This window comes from Citrus clementina, unplaced genomic scaffold (assembly GCF_000493195.1).
Source record: "Citrus clementina cultivar Clemenules unplaced genomic scaffold, Citrus_clementina_v1.0 scaffold_5, whole genome shotgun sequence".
In the NCBI taxonomy this organism is placed as follows: Eukaryota; Viridiplantae; Streptophyta; class Magnoliopsida; order Sapindales; family Rutaceae; genus Citrus; species Citrus x clementina.
In genome coordinates, this window is record NW_006262201.1 from 22625836 (window position 1) to 22647882 (window position 22047).

At 36.3% G+C, this 22047-nt stretch overlaps 1 non-coding gene and 1 pseudogene across 1 annotated transcript; both read left to right on the forward strand.

Moving 5' to 3' along the window:
* The first annotated feature begins 1449 nt into the window (after window positions 1-1449).
* On the forward strand, window positions 1450-1523 carry TRNAW-CCA. The gene has a single exon. It is a non-coding gene; the product is annotated as a tRNA-Trp (tRNA).
* Window positions 1524-7666: 6143 nt separating this feature from the next.
* On the forward strand, window positions 7667-12135 carry LOC112098032 (annotated as a pseudogene).
* Window positions 12136-22047: the final 9912 nt, after the last annotated feature.

Genomic DNA, 22047 nt, shown 5'->3' on the forward strand with positions numbered 1-22047 from the left:
TATTTTTTATCTCCCCATGAAGTGTATGCTTGTAACAATAGGGACAGAATTTTCTCAATTCCAATCGACTGGGTGTATTGTGTCGATTCTTTTGAGTAATATATCTGGAAATACCCCTTGATTCCTTATTAACACCGTTTCGAACACAACTAGTACATTCCAAAATAACCCTTACTCGGACCTCTTTACCCTTGGCCATGAACCTCCTTGGGGTTTTTGATTCACCCAACTTTTCTATTTTCCGACCCGCAACGAATAAGAAGCACGGGACAAAAAAATAGAAGTTGCTAACCACTCAAAAAAAACTTATGAAATAAAGATTTTATGCAATCAATATAGTAAATAAATAGGAAATCAAAATAAAAAATAATAAGTAATACAAGAATTTCTAACTATATTGCTAAATCGCAGTCCAGTATTTCATTTAAGGATCTTGTAGTGGAGGATACTCTTACCCTAGCCATATTTCGATTTCCGTTTTCTTTTACCTGTCTATTTGCTTTTAACTGGATAATTAATAATTAATTTAATCGGAGCCTGAACCCGGGTTTCGCTGAGGTTGAAGCCACCTTTTTTCTTTCGCTTTCCTTCTTTCTAATTGTAAAACAAAAAAACGAAAAGAGGGGAAAGAGAGATTAGTCACAAATATTTGATTCTAGCTCGAATCTTCTTCACCCCGTTCCAGTTCAATAACTAGAATGAAAAAAAAGGAAATGTCAATGCGTCGGGGAATAAACGGTTGATTTCTATCAATAACCCTGCTAAAGACCCGAACCATAGAGTACTTAGTACCGGTGCCACGGAAAGATATGTTTTTAGATCTCGCATTGAAAATCCTCCTTCTTTTTTGTTTTTGTATTCCCTATTGGAATATATTATGGTAAGAGATGTATATGTAGTTAAAGGCCCACTTGTATTTGTGCGCGGAATCCCTAATTCAAATTGAAATGCGCAATGATTCGGTATATAAGATTTGATTTTCTTTTTTTTTTTTTTCTTAAAACAGAAAATGGGTCACTTTACACCTGCGAATTCCCAAGAAAAATAATAATAAATTATTATTATATGGTATATGATATGAGACCAAAAACAAGAAAAGGCAAGATCCATTTTGCATATCACTAGAGGGAATAAAAAATAAGGATGTGGAAAACAAGACAGGGATTCTTTACAATGATATTGTAGGCCAATTGAAAGGGATGTAGCGCAGCTTGGTAGCGCGTTTGTTTTGGGTACAAAATGTCACGGGTTCAAATCCTGTCATCCCTACCAATTACCGCTCAGAGCAGCAGTAACGCGAGATCTTTTTTTTTTTTTTTTTTCGATCGATTTCATTTTGACATACATAAATTTCTATTTTATGATATATGATAGTATACACATACAAGAATTGTTGGGGTAAAAAAAGAGAATCTCCTTATTTCCAGCCTTTTTCGTTGTGATAAGAAAGCGCTCTTAGTTCAGTTCGGTAGAACGTGGGTCTCCAAAACCCAATGTCGTAGGTTCAAATCCTACAGAGCGTGATTCCGCTCTTGTCGTCTTAGATCTAAAACCATACACACTGAACTGAAATAATTGAACAGCAATCTGAATTTGACCCTGACCTCCCCCTCGGATAAATAAAGAAGGGAGGGGTCAGTTAAAAAAAGAGATGTTAATTAATCAAAGGTCCAACTGATCACCACGTCTGTATGTAAATAGGCGGTTACGAATAATCCAGCCAAAGTAATAGGAATTAGACCTAAGACGATTCCAAATAGAAAGACTTCAATCATTTGAATTTGATTTTATTTTTTTTGAATTTGAAAGGTTAAAAAGAGAGGTAATATCTATTCCTAAATATTAATCCGCCTGCCTAGGAATCTCAATAACCAATAATTGGTAATTAACGTGGTACGGTAAGGAACTAGACAATATGTGGAATACCACAGAAGGGTTTCTTTTTATGAATTATTCATTCAATTAATTTCAAATAAGTCCTATCTTACTCAGACCAATAAATAGAGCCGAGGTTATAGTTAAAGCCGCTAGTAGAAAACCAAAATAACTAGTTATAGTAGGCATGACAGAGCTAAAGGAAATATGTTCTTTTTATACATATGTTTATAAAGCACTTCCCTAAGTTTCCACTTTTGGACGATACGAAGATAAGCAAAAATGCTCTACCCATTGAAAGAATACCTTCAATTGAAAGTTTTGATTCTTCAAGTATTCTAGAAGGTACTAACAAAAATGAGTGGCAGGGATAGAAAAAGAAACCAATTCATCGTCTTTTACAGCGACCCATCCCACGATTCCGAATCAACAGATTGAGTGGGCAACTCTTGAATCAACTAATATTAAAAAAATACTAAAAACTATGCCATGTAACTTTGAGGAATCGCTTCTATTTTGTATTTTAATTTTTTCTTTTTTATTGTATCAAATACATTTTCGACTAAAGAGTGACCACCTTATAATACTTTTTTCTTTACTTTAATACTTTAAATAACCTTTGCTTTACTTTTTTCTTTTTTATTTCTTTTTTACTTTATTTTATTTACTTTATATTTTTAACTCATTAGGTTCAGCGGTGGGTTCATTCCCATAATATCTCAAATGAGAAGAAAAAAGGTATCGCACAATCAGATCACTCAAAAAAGAAAATTTTGATTTCGGTTCAATTCGATTCTAAAACTAAGTAAGAACTCCTATTATCTTTTCCTTTATAGATTTTCTATTTTGTCTTTCCATATTATCTATAAAGGATAAAGCCCACGCGTTGTAGGTAGGTCAAGAAAGAACCCTTGGGTCTAATACAACAACGCGGGCATGACAAATCTAGATTATTAGAATTATTTTAGGCATTTTTCGCGTTCTGTTATTTTTATCGAATCCTATCTCCCGCCGTTACTTGTTTTTGGACAACTAAACAATTCCTTGAAAAAAAAAAAAAGGAGGAGAATTACAACAAAAAATTCTACATCTACGAAAAGGAGATTTGTAGATCTCATATCGAATTGAAATGGGGAAATATGATAATCTTCATCATGAATTATTAGAAAACAATCCGTAGGATTCGCATTTTCCTTTATTTTGAATTTCGAGTCCGAAGACAAGCATGGAAATGGAGACAAAAGAACCCGCAGACTACAGAAATTTTAGTAATTTCTATTGAAATTTTCTATTGAATAGTACGAATAGTACATAGTTATTCCTCTCATGTCATTCTAAGTTCTTTTCTTCTTCTAGGGAACAAGTTAACACTTGAGCCATTAGTCTAAGAGCGTTTCATCTCTATCTCTATACTGAGTATGCTCTGCACTTGCCTTTGAGTAAGGATCTTGTGCATCAGAAAAGTCCAAATTCAGTGAATTTCCATTTCATTTACTGATATCTTTTACGGAATCGATCGCCCTTTGACTGTACAAGAATATGTCTTTGGGTGGTATTGTGGGAGATGGTTTTCTTCTACTGGTTTGATATCTAAAGGATTAGGGTATATCGGCTGGAACCCCGAACTTGCAGACTACTGGACCAAAGAACAGTTTCAAACTGTTGTAGTTTTGGAATAACAACGCCACGTACTCTAACCCCGACTGGTATCATCATCAATAAAAACTTTCTTCCTTGAGGAAGGATTATATTTTTTCACAATCAAAGTTCTTTTCCTATACACTTTGTAAGCTTTGCTTGTATTTGAATAACCAAGAAAAATACCAACATTAGATTTTGGATCAAATTTACCAAGATTATCTTTTGTGTTCAAAATAAAACATTTGCATCCAAAAACTTTGAAGTAACTAATGTTGGGTTTTCTATCTTTCCAAAGCTTGTAGGGAGTTTCATTGAGGTAAGGTCTAATCAACACATGATTTAAAACATAATAAACGGTGTTGACGGCTTCAGCCCAAAAATATTATGGCAATGCATTCTCATTTAACATGGTCCTAGCCATTTGTTGGATAGACCTATTCTTTCTCTCAACAACTCCATTTTGTTGTGGAGTCCTAGGTGATGAAAATTTATGTTTGATACCAAAATCATTACAAAAATTCTCAAATGCATGATTTTCAAAATCTCCACCATGATCATTTCTAATACAAGAAATATGATATCCCTTTTCATTTTGAACCTTTTTACATAAAACTCTAAGTGCATCAAAGGTTGACCTTAATAGCTAAGAACAATACCCATGTGTATTTACCCAACAGGTACGTGGCGTTGTTATACTTGAACTATGATAGTGCTAGACTATCCTTTGGACCAGTAGTCCGCAAGTTCTAGTTTCCAGCCGATATACCTATAGTTCCTGAGATATAAAACCTAAAAAAGCAAAAGCCATTGATCAAGATACCACCGGAAAATAGGTCACCTCTAACCTTCAAAGAGGGTGAATGTTGTGAGAAAACAGTTTTATTTTAAATCGATTTTATAAATAAATCAGGACTTTTCTGATACACAAGATCCTAGAAAATAGAGATGAACGCTCTTAGTTTAATAACTCAAGTATTTTCTTCGTTACCTAAAAGAAGAAGAGAGACTTAGGAAGCCATAGAAGTTTAAGAAAAACTTCGAAATATTATTGATGGCAATATGAATTTTACAAAGACGAAAGAGCTCTTAAATAGAGCTGGAAAGCTAAAATAAAGATAAAGATAAAGATAAGACAGGACCCTTATCTTTTCTTTAAGCATAAAGCAAAAGCAAACCATAATTAAAGCAAAAGCAAAAGCATAAAAGTTAAAACACACTTTAGACAAGGTAGAACCCATGTCTTTTATTGAAAGCAGGAAAAACCGAGATTCCCGGATGACTCTGTAGCCATGTGAGGTGATTATGGAGTTGAGGGAAATCTAGATGGGGACACGTCACCGGTTTCATTTTCATATTCTTCTTTTGCTCTTTGGATCTCTTGGTAAATCAGGATGTCTTCATCTAATTCGGGGCTTGTTGGTCATTGTGCTTTAGTTGGAGTGGACGAAGAGCTTGGTTCAATAACGGTGTACTGAGTGTCTTGGGTCTGTAATAAGGATTGAAAGTTTGCCCAAGGGTCTTGAGCGTCTTGGAAGAGAACATTGGTGTAGTTAGGCCTTTGTTCTCGAACAAGAATGCCATTAGGACTGGAACTGGATCCTGGAGTACATATTTGAGTGCCTGGTAGAATCTCAAGAGTGTGGGAAGGACCAATGGAGGTGTGGTGAATGTCTGTTGGGACAGGTTGGACATTGTTGAGTTCTAACAAGTAGGCTTTGAGAGTGGAGATGATTGTAGGATCATGGTCAAGAGGGAAAGGATGAGGGAAAGTTTTCCATTCATACGCCATGTCCTGTGTCCAGTAATCTTTTGTCTGAGGATGTTGGAAATATGTCCTATGGACTATGAATACCGAAGTAAACATATCTGCTTCTTGATCTGGAATTCGATCTAACTGATGAAAGTTAGATAAATTTTGTAATTGTTTATACCACCAAGTGAGTGGTGAAAACCATTCAAGGAGTGTCCAGAGAAGTGTGGGTGCATGATCAGGTGTGGAGATATGCCTAAGGGTTGGTCGGACAAGAAGAATAAGCTTTGTAGCAAACAGGACTATGAGACACCACATGTATCATAACTCATCTTCAGAGATGGTGAGACTGGGAACACTGGTGAAACCAGAGAGGAACATATGTTCTAAGCATAGAGAGGGAAACCTTTTGAGTTTGGTTCTATGAACATTCATGAAATACCTGAAAAGGAATTTCTTTACGAAGGTTTGGATTTGGAAAGATGTACGGAAAGTGAGGTTGAGAGGAAAAGCTTTTTGAGTGAGAGCCTTGAAGGGGAGTGTGCGATACATGGGTATTATTGGGATGGTTTGGATGGAAGAGATGAGAGCAGGGCTTTTTATAGATGGTCGGGTGAGGAAATCAGGGAAAAGATTTTTATCACCTTTGATGTGTTGGACTGTGTAGTCATACTTTGCAAACCATGTCTTTAAGTTGAGCAATTACTTGTCAGGAAGCAATTTGTTCTTCAAGTCAAAGATCTTTGGAAAAGAACTGTTGTCCATTCTGATGAGGAAATTGTGGCTGATGAGATGAAATTCAAACTTCTTGATTCCATATTTTACCGCAAGAATTTCCTTGTAAATCACATGATAATTCTTTCTGAATCTTTGAACTGATGAGAACCATCAAGGGAATACCATTAAAGCTTCAAGTGATCCTTTGCACATTCATGGAGGCCCAATTACAAGAGCTAGAGCCAAAAAGTTGCAAGCTGCATTAAATGGATTAATTGAGAAAATATGGATTGAAAATGCAATTCAAGATGCAAGACATCATGAATTGGGCTTAGAGAGAAGACAAGGCATTGTGGGCATTATTCAAGCTATTGGGCAGCCAAATACACAATTTGGATCAAATGTAGAAAGGGCAAATTAGGAATAAATCTGGTATTGATTGAGCTAGAATTAAGCTATATACTGTTGGAAAGATAATTAAGTTAGTTTTCCAATGCATTTTACAGAGCTGGATTTGGAGTTCTCTAGAAGTAGTTATGATCAATTTATTACAGCTTGTTCAGGCTTGGGAATTCAAACGACTCCTTTGATTATTCAACTTCATGGAGGGTTGTTCCAATGTTTCCATTTGTATTTTTAGGATCTTGGGTTTCTTTTAGCCTATTTAAACTCAGCAACCTTGCTATGTATAATAATCAAGAGAATAATGTTATTTGAATTTGAAGATTATTCTTTCTTTGGTTCTTTTGAGAACTAGTGAACTTATCAAGAATTTGCATTCTTGTAGTGTTCCAAATTTAGATTTATCACTCACCTCCTCATCTATTTCTTGAGTGTGGCGTCAATATCATTCTCTATACCTTTGATTCATGCTTTTCTTAAGCATTGCGTCAAGGTTTTGTTTGTCATAAATCAGTTTAGAACTTTCTTGGGAAGTTGAAACTACAATTTAAGTGAGTTTCAAAGTTTCGTTGTGGGATTCACATCATTTGGTATCAGAGCTAGTTTCTAATCAGGTTTGAATGTCTTATTTATTTTGATTATCAAAAAAAATAAAGAGAGAAAAAAATGTACAAAAAAAAATTACAAAAGGATTCAAGTATTTCTACTTTCATCAAATTGAATTTTAGTTATTCATTCTCCTTGACATTGTTTACACACAATATCAATTGTGTTGCTTCGCTTGCTTGCTTTCCTTTCTTCAATTTCCTTTTCATTCTTTGTGTTCTCTTAATTTCTTTTCTTTGTTGTCATATTTGGTGTGCCACTTGGGTTTTTTTCTTGATTGTGTTTATTGAGTGTGGTAAAAGGCAAAAGTTTGTGAGATCATTAGAGGGAAAAAGCCAATTTGTGTGTTAAACACGAGAGTTAAGTGACATCAAATTGAGTGAAACACGTGAGGGAGTGTTGTGAGGTCTTTTTGCTAACATTCTTTTCAGATCACAAATATGTCAAAAGATCAAGAAGCTATAGACCAATCAATTATGCTCAAGGCCATGCAACAACAATTTGAGCGCATGAATCTGATGTTTGGAGAGATCTATGACAAATTGGAGAGGCAAGACACTGTCATAGCCAATCTACATAGGGGGTAACAACCAATAGCTCCTAATGTAAGAGGTAATCAAGGGCGTGCTGCCATGGGAGAAGAAGATGGTGATGACTTAGAAGGGCACTGTTGACATGCGTGGAAGAGATCATAGAAGGGCAAGACGTATAGATCATGATTTGGGGAGTATCAAACTAAAAATTCCTTTTTTTTCAAGGTAAAAATGATCCGGAAGTTTATTTGGAGTGGGAAAAAAAGGTGGAGCTACTATTTGATTGCCACAACTACTCTGAGGAGAAAAAGGTAAAACTAGCTGCTGTTGAATTTACTGATTATGCTATTATTTGGTGGGATCAACTTGTTTTGAGTAGAAGAAGAAATCGTGAAAGGCCTATAAACACTTGGGAGGAGATGAAGGCCATTATGAGGAGGAGATTTGTTCCTAGTCATTATTGTAGGAAGCTGCACCAAAGGCTTCAAAGTCTTACATAAGGTTCCAGAAGTGTGGAAGATTACCACTAGGAGATGGAAATAATCATGATTCGAGCCAACATTGAAGAAGAACGAGAGGCCACTATGGCAAGATTTTTACATGGTTTAAATCAAGATATTGCTAATGTGGTTGACTTGCAGCACTATGTAGAGTTGGAAGACATGGTTCACATGGCCAACTGAAAAAGAAAGGTTCCACTAGAACCAATTTGGGTTCATCTTCCTCATGGAAGTCAAAATGGAGCAAAGATGAAAAGGCTATTTTAAAGCCTAAGATTGAGCCATTCAAGGATCATAAAGAGGGAGGCAACCAAAGCAAAGGTAAATCTGATTCCCAACACTCTAGAAATAGAGATATTAAGTGTTTTAAATGTTTGGGGACAGGTCATATTGCATCTCAATGCCCAAATAAGAGAGTAATGATCTTGAGGGATGATGGAGATGTTGAAACCGAGAGTGAATCAGATGATGAACCTATGCCACCTTTGGAGGATGCTAATGATGGCGTAGAGTATCATGTTGATGGTAAATTGATGGTTGTTAGGCGTGCTCTCAACTTGCAAGTAAAAGAAGATGCAGAGGTACAACGTGATAACATCTTTCATACTAGATGCCACATCAAAGATAAGGTATGTAGTATGATAATTGATGGTGGAAGTTGTACTAATGTGGCTAGCACTATTTTAGTTGAAAAATTGAATTTGAAAACTTTGAAACATCCTAGGCCATATAAGCTACAATGGCTGAATGATTGTGGGGAAGTCAAAGTAAATAAACAAGTGCTGGTTTCATTCTCTATTGGGAGATACAAGGATGAAGTTCTATGTGATGTAGGGCAACCTTGGCAATATGATAGGCGTGTGACACATGATGGTTACTTAAATAGATATTCTTTTGTAATGAATGAAAAGCAAATCACTCTTGCACCATTAACACCTAGGCAAGTGTATGAGGATCAAATGTCAATACAAAAAGAGAGTGATACAAAAAAAGAAAATGAGAGTACAAAAGAGAGATTGAGAGAAAAACAAGTGAAACGAAAAAAAAAAATATTGTTAAGAGAAAAGAGAGGCAGCAAGTGAACTTGTTTGCAAAAGAGAGCGAGGTTAAGAGGGCTTTCTTTTCAAAACAGCCTATCATTATACTTTTGTGCAAAGAGGCTTGTTTACATACTAATGAGCTTAACTTTTCTTTGCCTAGTGCTATTGTGACTCTTTTGCAGGACTTTGATGATGTGTTTCCAAATGAAGTCCCTAATGGTTTGCCACCTATTAGGGGAATTGAGCATCAAATAGACTTAGTCCCTGGAGCTACCATTCCTAATAGACCCGCATATAGAAGTAACCCTGAGGAGACAAAGGAGCTTCAAAGGCAAGTTGAAGAACTCTTGGCAAAGGGATATGTGAGGGAGAGCATGAGTTCATGTGCGGTACCAGTTTTACTAGTGCCCAAAAAGTATGGCACATGGAGGATGTGCGTTGATTGTCGTGCAATTAATAAAATCACTGTAAAGTATCAACATCCTATTCCTAGACTTGATGACATGCTTGATGAATTGCATGGTTCTTGTGTGTTTAGTAAAATTGATCTTAAAAGTGGATATCATCAAGTTAGGATTAGAGAGGGAGATGAGTGGAAAACTGCCTTTAAAACAAAATATGATTTATATGAGTGGTTAGTGATGCCATTTGGGTTATCTAATGCACCTAGCACTTTTATGAGGTTAATGAACCATGTTTTGCGTGCTTTTATTGGTAAATTCGTAGTTGTCTATTTTGATGATATTTTGATCTATAGCAAAGGCTTAGATGAACACATTGAACATTTGCAAACTGTATTGACTGTTTTAAGGAAGGAAAAGTTATATGCTAACTTGAAAAAGTGTTCCTTTTGTACAAATCAGATTGTTTTTCTTGGTTATGTTGTAAGTGCTAAAGGAATTGAGGTTGATGAAGAGAAGGTAAAGGCTATTAAAGGGTGGCCTACACATAAAAGTGTAAGTGAGGTAAGAAGTTTTCATGGTTTGGCTAGTTTTTATAGAAGATTTGTGAAAGATTTTAGCACCCTTGCTGCACCATTGACTGAAATTGTGAAGAAACATGTGGGATTTAAGTGGGGTAGTGAACAAGAAAGGGCATTTAATCTAATCAAGGAGAAATTGGTTTAGGCACCATTACTCGCTTTACCCAATTTTGCTAAAACTTTTGAAATTGAGTGTGATGCTTCAGGTATAGGTATTGGAGCTGTTTTGATGCAAGAAGGGCATCCAATTGCTTATTTTAGTGAGAAATTGAGTGGAGCAGCCCTAAACTATCCTACATATGACAAGGAGATGTATGCATTGGTGAGAGCATTAGAAACTTGGCAACACTATCTTCTACCTAAAGAGTTTGTTATACACACTGATCACGAGTCCTTGAAGCATTTGAAAGGGCAAGGTAAGTTGCATAAGAGACATGCCAAATGATTTGAATTTATTGAGCCATTTCCCTATGTGATCAAATACAAAAAAGGTAAGGAGAATGTGGTGGCTGATGCATTATCTAGAAGATATGCACTTATCTCTACATTAAATGCAAAGTTGTTAGGATTTGAGTACATTAAAGAATTATATGTTAATGATCCTGATTTTGCTAATGTGTTTAATGCTTGTGAGAAAGTTTCATTTGGTAAGTTCTATAAGCATGATGGGTTCTTATTTAGAGAAAATAAATTGTGTGTGCCTAATAGTTCTTTGCGTGAATTGCTTGTGCGTGAAGCTCATGGGGGAGGTTTAATGGGACATTTTGGCATTGCAAAGACTTTAGATGTTTTAAAAGAACACTTCTTTTGGCCACATATGAAACGTGATGTTGAAAGAATATGTGAGAAGTGTATCACTTGTAAACATGCTAAGTCTAGAGTTTTACCCCATGGATTATATAACCCTCTACCCATACCTAGTGAACCTTGGGTTGATATTTCTATGGACTTTGTTTTGGGTTTACCTAAGTCAAAAAGGGGAAGGATTCTGTTTTTGTTGTTGTTGATAGGTTTTCAAAGATGGCACATTTCATTCCATGTCACAAAACTGATGATGCAACAAACATAGCTAATTTATTTTTCAAGGAAATAGTCAGATTGCATGGAGTACCAAGGAGCATAGTTTCAGATCGAGATGCTAAGTTCTTGAGCCACTTTTGGAAAACTTTGTGGGGTAAGTTGGGTACTAAACTTTTGTTTTCTACTACTTGTCATCCACAAACTGATGGACAAACTGAGGTTGTAAATAGAACTTTGTCTACTTTGTTGCGAGCCATTATTCAAAAGAACTTGAAAACTTGGGAAGAATGTTTGCCACATGTTGAATTTGCTTACAATAGAACTGTCCATTCAGCTACTAAATTTTCACCATTTGAGATTGTATATGGTTTTAATCCATTAACTCCTTTGGATTTATTACCTTTACCTATTGATGAGCGTGCTAGTATGGATGGTAAAAAGAAAGCTGAATTTGTCAAGCAATTGCATGAGAGAACGCGACAACACATAGAAAAGAGAACTAAACAATATGCTACTCAAGCCAACAAAGGACGTAAGCAAGTGGTTTTTCAGCTTGGAGATTGGGTGTGGGTGCATATGAGAAAGGAGAGGTTCCCAGCACAAAGGCGTTTCGTGCTTCCAAGGGGAGATGGTCCATTTCAAGCGGTTGCACGGATCAATGACAATGCCTACAAATTGGATCTTCCTGGTGAGTATAATGTAAGTGCTACTTTTAATGTTTCTGATCTTTCTCCTTTCGATGTAGGTGACGATTGGAGGACGAATCCTTTTGAAGAGAGGGGGAATGATGAGAACCATCAAGGGAATACCATTAAAGCTTCAAGTGATCCTTTGCACATTCATGGAGGCCCAATTACAAGAGCTAGAGCTAAAAAGATGCAAGCTGTATTAAATGGATTAATTGAGAAAATATGGATTGAAAATGCAATTCAAGATGCAAGACATCATGAATTGGGCTTGGAGAGAAGACAAGGCATTGTGGGCATTATTCAAGCTATTGGGCAGCCAAATACACAATTTGGATCAAATGCAGAAAGGGCAAATTCGGAATAAATCTGGTATTGATTGAGCTAGAATTAAGCTATATACCGTTGGAAAGATAATTAAGTTAGTTTTCCAATGCATTTTACAGAGCTGGATTTGGAGTTCTCTAGAAGGAGTTATGATGAATTTATTATAGCTTGTTCAGGCTTGGGAATTCAAACGACTTCTTTAATTATTCAACTTCATGGAGGGTTGTTCCAATGTTTCCATTTGTATTTTTAGGATCTTGGGTTTCTTTTAGCCTATTTAAACTCAGCAACCTTGCTATGTATAATAATCAAGAGAATAATGTTATTTGAATTTGAAGATTATTCTTTCTTTGGTTCTTTTGAGAACTAGTGAACTTATCAAGAATTTGCATTCTTGTGGCGTTCCAAATTTAGACTTATCACTCACCTCCTCATCTATTTCTTGAGTGTGGCGTCAATATCATTCTCTATACCTTTGGTTCATGCTTTTCTTAAGCATTGCGTCAAGGTTTTGTTTGTCATAAATCAGTTTAGAACTTTCTTGGGAAGTTGAAACTACAATTTAAGTGAGTTTCAAAGTTTCATTGTGGGATTCACATCATTTGGTATCAGAGCTATTTCTTGAGTCAAGGTTTTGTTTGTCATAAATCAGTTTAGAACTTTCTTGGGAAGTTGAAACTACAATTTAAGTGTGAGTTTCAAAGTTTCATTGTGGGATTCGCATCATGAACTGTCCACTTGCATGACCGCAATAGGACTCTAAGTCACTGATCTTTTCCAAGAGGATAGCACTCCAAAAGTCATCACTAGCATCTGTCTGGAGAATGCGTTGTCCGGTAGTGGGAATTTTGAGTGGAGGAGGTGACTGGGCTATCTTTTTGAGCTACTTCACAGTTTTTGTCTGATCTAGACCCCATGGTGGAGCCATCTTTTTGAGCATGCGTGATAATTGACTAGTGTGGACCGCAACTTTGGGAATAAAGTCTCTGACATAATTGACAATTCCAAGGAATTGTTGAATTTGCTTTTTGGTGAGATCTATGTCGGGAAACTTTAATAATTCTGCTGCAATGTGTGGTCCTAGATAGTAGTGGCCATCTTTTAAGACCATGCCAAGAAAGTCAATAGATTCCTTTCCTATGTTGCTTTTCTTTTCAGAAAGCATGATGCCATGTGTCTGTACGATTTCCAAGAAATCTGAAAGGAGTTGTTGATGTGTTTGGTGGTCATGGGAAAACAACAGGATGTTGTCAATGTAGATCAAAGCATGATGGAGGATCGGAGAGAAGATCTTAACCATTGCTTTTTGAAATAAGGATGGAGCAACTTTGATACCGAAGGGTAGAACCGTCCACTGATAATGAGCATCAGGGATACAGAAGGCTGTTTTGGGACGGTCTTCTGGAGAAATACCACGTTGCCAGAAACCAGCTTTAAGATCAAACTTTGAAAATACCTTTGCACCTTGAAGATGAATGAATAGGGACTGGATCTTGGGGAGAGGAAATTTATCATCTTTAAGGAAAGCATTAAGTGGCTGGTAATCAATCACTAATCTCTTTTTTCCACAAACTAATTCAAATCATTTTTCAACATAGAAAGCTTGACAAGCCCAATCAGAAGTAGTAGGTTCTATGAGGCCTTGCCAAAGCAATTGAGTGCATTCATGCTTGGCGAGAGTGAGATTAGATGGAGGCATCCTTGGATGTGTGGCTTTGGTAGGATTGACATCTTCATTGAGTGAAAAATTGTGTATTTTTCCAAAGTGGTGATGGATGGGTGAAATATGAGTGATTTTCAGGACAAAGTTCTAGAAACTTTTAGGAAATGGAGGTATAAGGGGGAGCTGTATCTGACAATGTATATAGACAAAGAACATCTGTATATGGCATAAACATTTGTTTGAATTTAATGCATGTTGGCGTAATGAAAAGGTTTTTTACCAGTTGGAGGATATCAAATCCGATGAGGAGATCTTTGTCTGGCAAATATGAACCAACAATCTTTTGCCAAATGATACAGTTGGGGAAGAACTGGATACCAATGGGTTTTTTGGTAATGAGAGAAGTTTCAAAAACTTTCCATTTGTATGGTTGATTGTTGTCCCAATAGTCTGGAGGAAGGATTTTAAGATTGAGCATACTGTGCTGTGCGCCAGTATCAAGGAAACCAATAACTGAGACATGTTTATGGAATTTAGAAGGGATGACTGAAATTTTTACTGATGGACCAGGAAGTGTGGGGCGGATGTGGTTAATCTCTTGAATAGTGGAGATTACAGAAATGTCATCTGGATATGAATCTGTTGAATCAGCAAGGATGAAGGCTGTATGATCATCTTTCTCGGATTGTTCTGAGAAGATGGATTCAACTTCTTCGTTGTCAGAAAGGATAGAAGATTGTTGTAGGTGCTGAATGAGACGAACAACTTTTGCTCACTTATTTGGGCAATTACGGGCAAAATGTCGGCGTTTCTTACAAATAAAGCAACGATTGTGTTTCTTCTGTCTGAACTAGGAAGGATCCTTTTTTTCTGAAGTATCTGTAAGGCTTCTTTGGTTTTTTGGAAGAGGATATGTGGAAATGCTTCTGAAAGTGTTTCTTTTTTGTGGTTGGACAAGTGCACTTTTTGTCATCTTTGCACTGGATTTTGAGGTAGGGTTTTTTACAGGCTGAGGCAAAGGGTTTTTTGTGTTCAATAAGATCTTTGAAGAAATCTTTTTGCTCACAGATCTTATCAAGGCATAGCATAGTTAATTGAAAGATTTTTCCAAGGGAGACATTTGCTATGTTGAGGTTAAAGGCTGTCAACTGTCTTTGAAGCTCTGGCTGAAGCTTTGGCTGAAGCTCTGGTGGTAAAGATGCAGCAAAGACATGCTTTAAGGATGGATCATTGAATCCATTCAGTTTTTAATAAAGCATGCTCATCCTTTTGTAATGCATTTCCAGGTGATGTCGTTTAAGAGAACAACATTTCATCTGGTGATATTCTTTTCGAGATGCTTCAGTTGATGAGGCTGGTTCTCCAATAAATTGCTCATAAATGACTGCAAGAGCTATAGAAATGGTAGTTTGAATCAATTGGAGTTGTCTGTATTTGCCTAGACTTTCAAACCAATCTCGTAGAGATCCAGTGAATCTGGAACAAAACTCTCGGAGAACATTATGAGATTGTGCATTGGGACTGGTCATTTGCACATCAATCCATGCAGTAAATTCTTGATGTCGAGCTTGCCATTTTTGACGAGGGATGTCATCAAATGTAAACCATTGGGAAGAAGATGGTTTGGAAGACTTTTTAGAAACCGGAGGGATAGAGTGAGCCGGTTCTGTTTGTGAGCCTTGGACATCATCATTATCATCAGAAGATTCTTCGGCAATAGGAGTGTCGACAACAGAAGTGGATGTACTAGGATCTTTTGTTTTTGTGGCCATGAGAAGACCAGAAATATCTGCATATTGAGACTCTAAGTCTGAAGACGTTTGTTCAGATGAGCTGAAATTATCTGTGGAGGGTAAACTTTCTTCTGAGGTTGAATCGGAGTCATTGTTTTGCGTGTCAATCTGTTGATAATGGTATTGGTAAGCTGGAGCTTTGTCTTTCTTTGGAGGTTCAAGAGTTGCTTTAGGAGAGTCTTCTGGAACTTGAAGATCTTCCTTGGGTGGAGGTTTTGAGATCTTGACTTTTGATTTGGATCTTTTTGGTGGTGGAACGGAAGGAATATTATGGAGATGGGAGAGACCAAAGAACTGATCGTAAGTTGATTGTTTAGAAGGAGTGTAAAAAGGCTAGTATGATGTGAATAGTGGTGCTGGTATAGGTATGGACTGTGTTTTGGTGAAAAGGGAAGGTTGTGTTTTGTCAGCATCAATTCTAGCCAATTCTGCCTTCAACTGTTTGATCTCTGCTTCTTTCTTATTGAATGCGGGACCCCAAATACGATTGTTAATCATTGTTCTGAGATCGATATCTAATTCAGAGATTATGTTTTACAGATTTGAATAAATCTGTTCAAGTTGGGAAGTGATTGTGTCCACCTTTGTTTCTGTTTGTGACACCTGTGATGCCACTTTGTCAGTCTTTTTACCAAGATGGTGGAGAGCTTGATTCTGAGCACTGGCATTTTGGGTTTGCCAGTTTAGCACTGCTTCATACTGTTTTGGTGCTTCTGGTGCTCCAGAGGTTGTGATCGGTGATTGGACATAGGGTTGAGAAACAACTTTAGTTTGAGGGTCTGTGTGCCTTTCGAGTGGAGGAAAGGATTCTTGGTATGATTGGCTAGAAGATGAGAACATCAAGCATGACTTGATTTTTGGTTGAGTAGGAACAAGCTTAAATGAGGATTCTTGTTGGAGTTGCCTGAGTGCTTTTTTGTAGATGGGTAATGGTTGATCTGATTCTGGATCATCCGGAGGTCTTGGGAGATAGGGCCGACATGGAGTTTTAGGAGGAGAAGGTTTTTTCTTTCTCCTTCGTCTCATGAGTTCAAAGTCTTCGTCATCATCTGTGTCATCCAAGTAGGGACAATCTGGATTACACATATGGGCTTCTGGAACATCCTATAGGAAATGACCGTTGACTTTGTCAGGGCACACTGGATACCCTTCTGAGGAAAATCCATAGATTGAAGATTTGGCTCTTGTCCAGTAGAGACTGCAGTGATCATAGTAGTATAAGAGAGCCGTGGAGGACCTGGGCTTGGTTTATCAGGAGTCTGAAAAGACATCTTGACTTGTCCGTCTGATCTTCTTTCAAAGATGGCTTGGGACGTCTGGACAGGTTCTGAATTCTGATGGAATTGATCATAATTAGTAAGCCATTCCAAAGGCATGAGTTGAAGTAACTCTTGCTTTTGAATTTGTTTGGGGATCTGGATGATGGTTGGAATTGTATCTATGTCTACAAGAATCATCAGTGCATCACTGGTTGTTTGTGCAGTTGGGAGATATAGCGTATGATTTTGCAATCGATACACTATCTGGTGATAGAGAGTGGCTATTTTGGAAGTGGATATTTGTTCTGCTCCTTGGAGCTGGATTTGGACTTTCAGTGTTGTGGGAAGGTTGGGATCTTCTAGGGACATGTTGAAATTTGGGTAGAAGGTTAACAAGACACTTCCAGCATGGAAAGTGGTTAAAACAGTGCCAATAACATCATGTTGATACTGTTTGAACCTTGTGTCAAGGAGAGCAATTTTGGCTGTGACGGGTAAGCCTTTTCTACCATGTAAAGTGAGGATAAGCCTGACACCACCTAGGTGAAGGTGTGTATATCCTTCTCGTTTCTAATTGGTTACGAGATCTGTTGGTATATCCATGGTGACATATTGTTCACTTTGAGAGGCTTGGAGAGCACACGGATGTACTCTTTAAGAAGAGGTCTTTTGTGGAGATCAAGGTTCGGATACTTCGGGCGAAGGAAGTTTTTTGTTTGTAAAGATGATATGGACTCATAACAGGGAACTGGGATTCATTAATCTGAGCAGATTCAGGGATATATGAGTAATCAACAAGATTTTCTATTTTTGAGGCGACATGTTTTTGACAAGAACGAGGTAAAGAAAGAGTAGAAGAGAGAGAAATAGGAGAGGATTTTGATGAAGCTATTTCTGATGAAAAAGAGGAAGATGCCATTTTTTATAGAGTTTCTTCTAGGTGTTGAATAATAATACTTGAGAACTAAACCATGATACCACCTCTTGAAAATGTTCGTTTGGCTCTGATACCTCTTGAAAATGCATAATATTTACCACTTAGACTAGCTTATCTAGAAGGTCCAAACAAATCTATGTGAAGTAATTGAAGTGGTTTTGAAGTAGAAACATGATTCTTGTTTTTAAAAGAAGTTTTGATTTGTTTTCCAAATTGACAGGCTTTACAAATTTTATCTTTTTAAAATCTGATTTTTGGAAGACCTTTAACCAAATCATTTTTCAAAATTTTTGAAATCAAATCCATGCTTGCATGACCTAGTATTCTATGTCATAACTGACCATTATCCTGCAATACGGAGAAACATATATCATTAGTAGATGCACAATCTATATCAATAGTATAAACATTAACATATCTATTTCCTACAAACAAAATCTTACCATCACATGCATTCTCAATAATACATTTTGATTTATCAAAGATAGCTTTATAGCCTTTATTGACTAATGCTAAGTACGTTGTGTTTCAAGTTTTCAACCAAACACACATTTTCAATAAGACTAGAGGATACATTACTGACATTGCCAACACTAATGGTCTTTCCTTTTGAATTATCTCCAAAGGATACATTTCCACCATTTTCGGTCTTGGTAAAGCTTGAAACAAAGAATAATTGCCTGTCAAATGTCTTAAGCATCTGTTGTCCAAGTACCATTTGTTTTTCCTTTTCTTTGATCCCTGCAGGAGAAATCTTTAAGTTTTAGGTACCCAAAACTTTTTGGGTCCTTGAGTGTTAGCAATGGTTCCTTTTGGAACCCAAATACATTTGATTCCATAATATGCATTTCCCTTAACAAGGCATCTATAATTCATGTGACCATTTCTATTGTAATATTTACAAACAATTTTATTATCACTAGTGGAGATAGCCTAAACAAAGTAATTTTTGTACTATTTTTGTTTCAAGTTAGGCTTATACCCAAGTCCTCCTTTATCAAACACACATTTTTGAGAGCTGAGCAATTTTTCTAAGTTCTTTTGACCATCTATGAATTTTAACACAATCTCATTAAGCTCATTGCTCTTCTTCTTAAGCTCTTCATTTTCTTTGATCAAATTATCAACATTTGATTTTTCATGCTCATATGAGGTACTTTATTTACCTTTTAAAGATACAATCTTATCATACAATATTTCATTAACTAATTCTAGTTCTTTGATCTTTTCATTTAGTAAATCATTGTATTTATGCAAGGCATCCTTTTCATTTGAAAGTTCTAGCATTTTCTTCTTAAGACATGCATTTTTCTTACAACCTTTCATCATATCATTATGCAGCTCTTTAAAAGCATCATACAATTTGATGCGAATCCCACAATGAAACTTTGAAATCCATACTTAATTTGAAGTTTCAACTTCCCAAGAAAGTTCTAAACAGATTTTTGACAAACAAAACCTTGACACTCAAGAAATAGATGAGAAGGTGAGTGATAAGTTCACTAATTCTCAAAAGAACCAAAGGAAGAATAATCTTTCAAATTCAAATAACATTAATCTCTAATTGTCTTACATAGCAAGGTTACTGAGCTTAAATAGACCAATGAAATCCAAGATCCTAAAAATACAAATGAAAACATTGGAACAACCCTCCAAGTATAGGTTTGTCAAAGGATGCTTTAAAAGTCTTCACCAACCCACCATAATTAATGCTATCATTGACAAACTTAATGCTAGCCTACCATAATTAATGCTATCATTGACAAATTTAATGTTAGCCCACCATCATTGATGGTAAACTTACCTTACACATTGAAAAACTTAAAACAAAACAAACAAACAAAGTTGAAAAACAAAGGAGTCATTGAAAATCCCAAGTCTGAACAAGTTGTAATGCATGGTCATAACTCCTTCTAGAGAACTCAAAAACTAGCTCTGTAAAATGTATTAGAAAGCTAACTTAATTATATTTCCAACAGTATATAGGTTGCACATTACTTCGGGCTCAATCAATGCGAGTTTTATTCCAAATTTGACCTTTCTGCATTTGATCCAAATTTTGTATTTGGCTGCCCAATAGCTTGAATAATGTCCACAATGCCTTGTCTTCTCTTCAAGCCCAAACTTGAATTACATTTTTAATCCATATTTTCTCAATTAATCCATTTAAAGCAGCTTGCTTAGCTCTTGTAATTGGGCCTCCATGAATGTGAAAATGATCACTTGAAGCTTTAATGATATTTTCCTTGAATCTTCACCTACATCAAAAGGAGAAAGATCAGAAACGTTAAAACTAGCACTCACATTATACTCATCAGGAAGATCCAATTTGTAGGTATTGTCGTTAATCCGTGCAACCACTCAAAATGGACTGTCTCCTCTTGAAAGCAACTTGGAACGCCTTTGTGCTAGGAACCTCTCCTTTCTCATATGCACCCAAACCCAATCTCCAGGTTGAAAAACCACTTGCTTAAGTCCTTTGTTGGCTTGAGTAGCATATTTTTTAGTTCTCTTTTCTCTGTGTTGTTGCGTTCTCTCATGCAATTGCTTGACAAATTCAGCTTTCTTTTTACCATCCATACTAGAACACTCATCAATAGGTAAAAGGAGTTAATGGATTAAAACCATATACTGTCTCAAATAGTGAAAATTTAGTAGCTGAATGGACAGTTCTATTATAAGCAAATTCAACATTGGCATTCATTCTTCCCAAGTTTTCAAGTTCTTTTGAATAATGGCACGCAACAAAGTGGATAAAGTTCTATTTACAACCTCAGTTTGTCCATCAGTTCGTGGATGACAAGTAGTAGAAAACAAAAGTTTAGTACCCAACTTACCCCACAAAGTTTTCCAAAAGTGGCTCAAGAACTTAGCATCTCGATCTGAAACTATGCTCCTTGGTGCTCCATGCAATCTGACTATTTTCTTGAAAAACAAATTAGCTATGTTTGTTGCATCATCTGTTTTGTGACATCGAATGAAGTGTGCCATCTTTGAAAACCTATCAACAACAACAAAAACAGAATCCTTTCCCCTTTTTGACCTAGGTAAACCCAAAACAAAGTCCATAGAAATATCAACCCAAGGTTCGCTAGGTATTGGTAAAGGGTTATACAATCCATGGGGTAAAACTCTAGACTTAGCATGTTTACAAGTGATACACTTCTCACATATTCTTTCAACATCATGTTTCATATGTGGCAAAAAAAAGTGTTCTTTTAAAACATCTAAAGTCTTTGCAATGCCAAAATGTCCCATTAAACCTCCCCCATGGGCTTCACGCACAAGCAATTCATGCAAAGAACTATGAGGCACACACAATTTATTCTCTCTAAATAAGAACCCGTCATGCCTATAGAACTTTCCAAATGCAACTTTCTCACAAGCATTAAACACATTAGCAAAATCAGGATCATTAACATATAATTCTTTAATATGCTCAAATCCTAGCAACTTTGCATTTAATGTAAAGATAAGTGCATACCTTCTAGATAATGCATCAGCCACTACATTCTCTTTACCTTGTTTGTATTTGGCATGTCTCTTATGCAACTTACCTTGCCCTTTCAAATGCTTCAAGGACTCATGATCAGTGTGTATAACAAACTCTTTAAGTAGAAGATAGTGTTGCCAAGTCTCCAATGCTCTCACCAATGCATACATCTCCTTGTCATAGGTAGGATAGTTTAGGGTTGGTCCACTCAATTTCTCACTAAGATAGGTAATCAGATGCCCTTCTTGCATCAAAACGGCTCCAATACCTATACCTGAAGCATCACACTCAATTTCAAAAGTTTTAACAAAATCAAGTAAAGCAAGTAATGGTGCAAAAACTAATTTCTCCTTGATTAGATTAAATGCCCTTTCTTGTTCACTACTCCACTTAAATCCCACATGTTTCTTCACAATTTCAGTTAATGGTGCAGCAAGGGTGCTAAAATCTTTCACAAATCTTCTATAAAAACTAGCTAAACCATGAAAACTTCTTACCTTACTTACACTTTTAGGTGTAGGCCACTCCTTAATAGCCTTTACCTTCTCTTCATCAACCTCAATTCCTTTAGCACTTACAACATAACTAAGAAAAACAATATGATTTGTACAAAATGAACACTTCTTTAAATTAGCATACAACGTTTCCTTCCTTAAAACAATCAATACACTTTGCAAATGTTCAACGTGTTCTTCTTAACTTTTACTATAGATCAAAATATCATCAAAATAGACAACCAAAAACTTGGCATCACTAACCATTCATATAAACCATATTTTGTTTCAAGACAGTTCTCCACTCATCTCCCTCTCTAATCCTAATT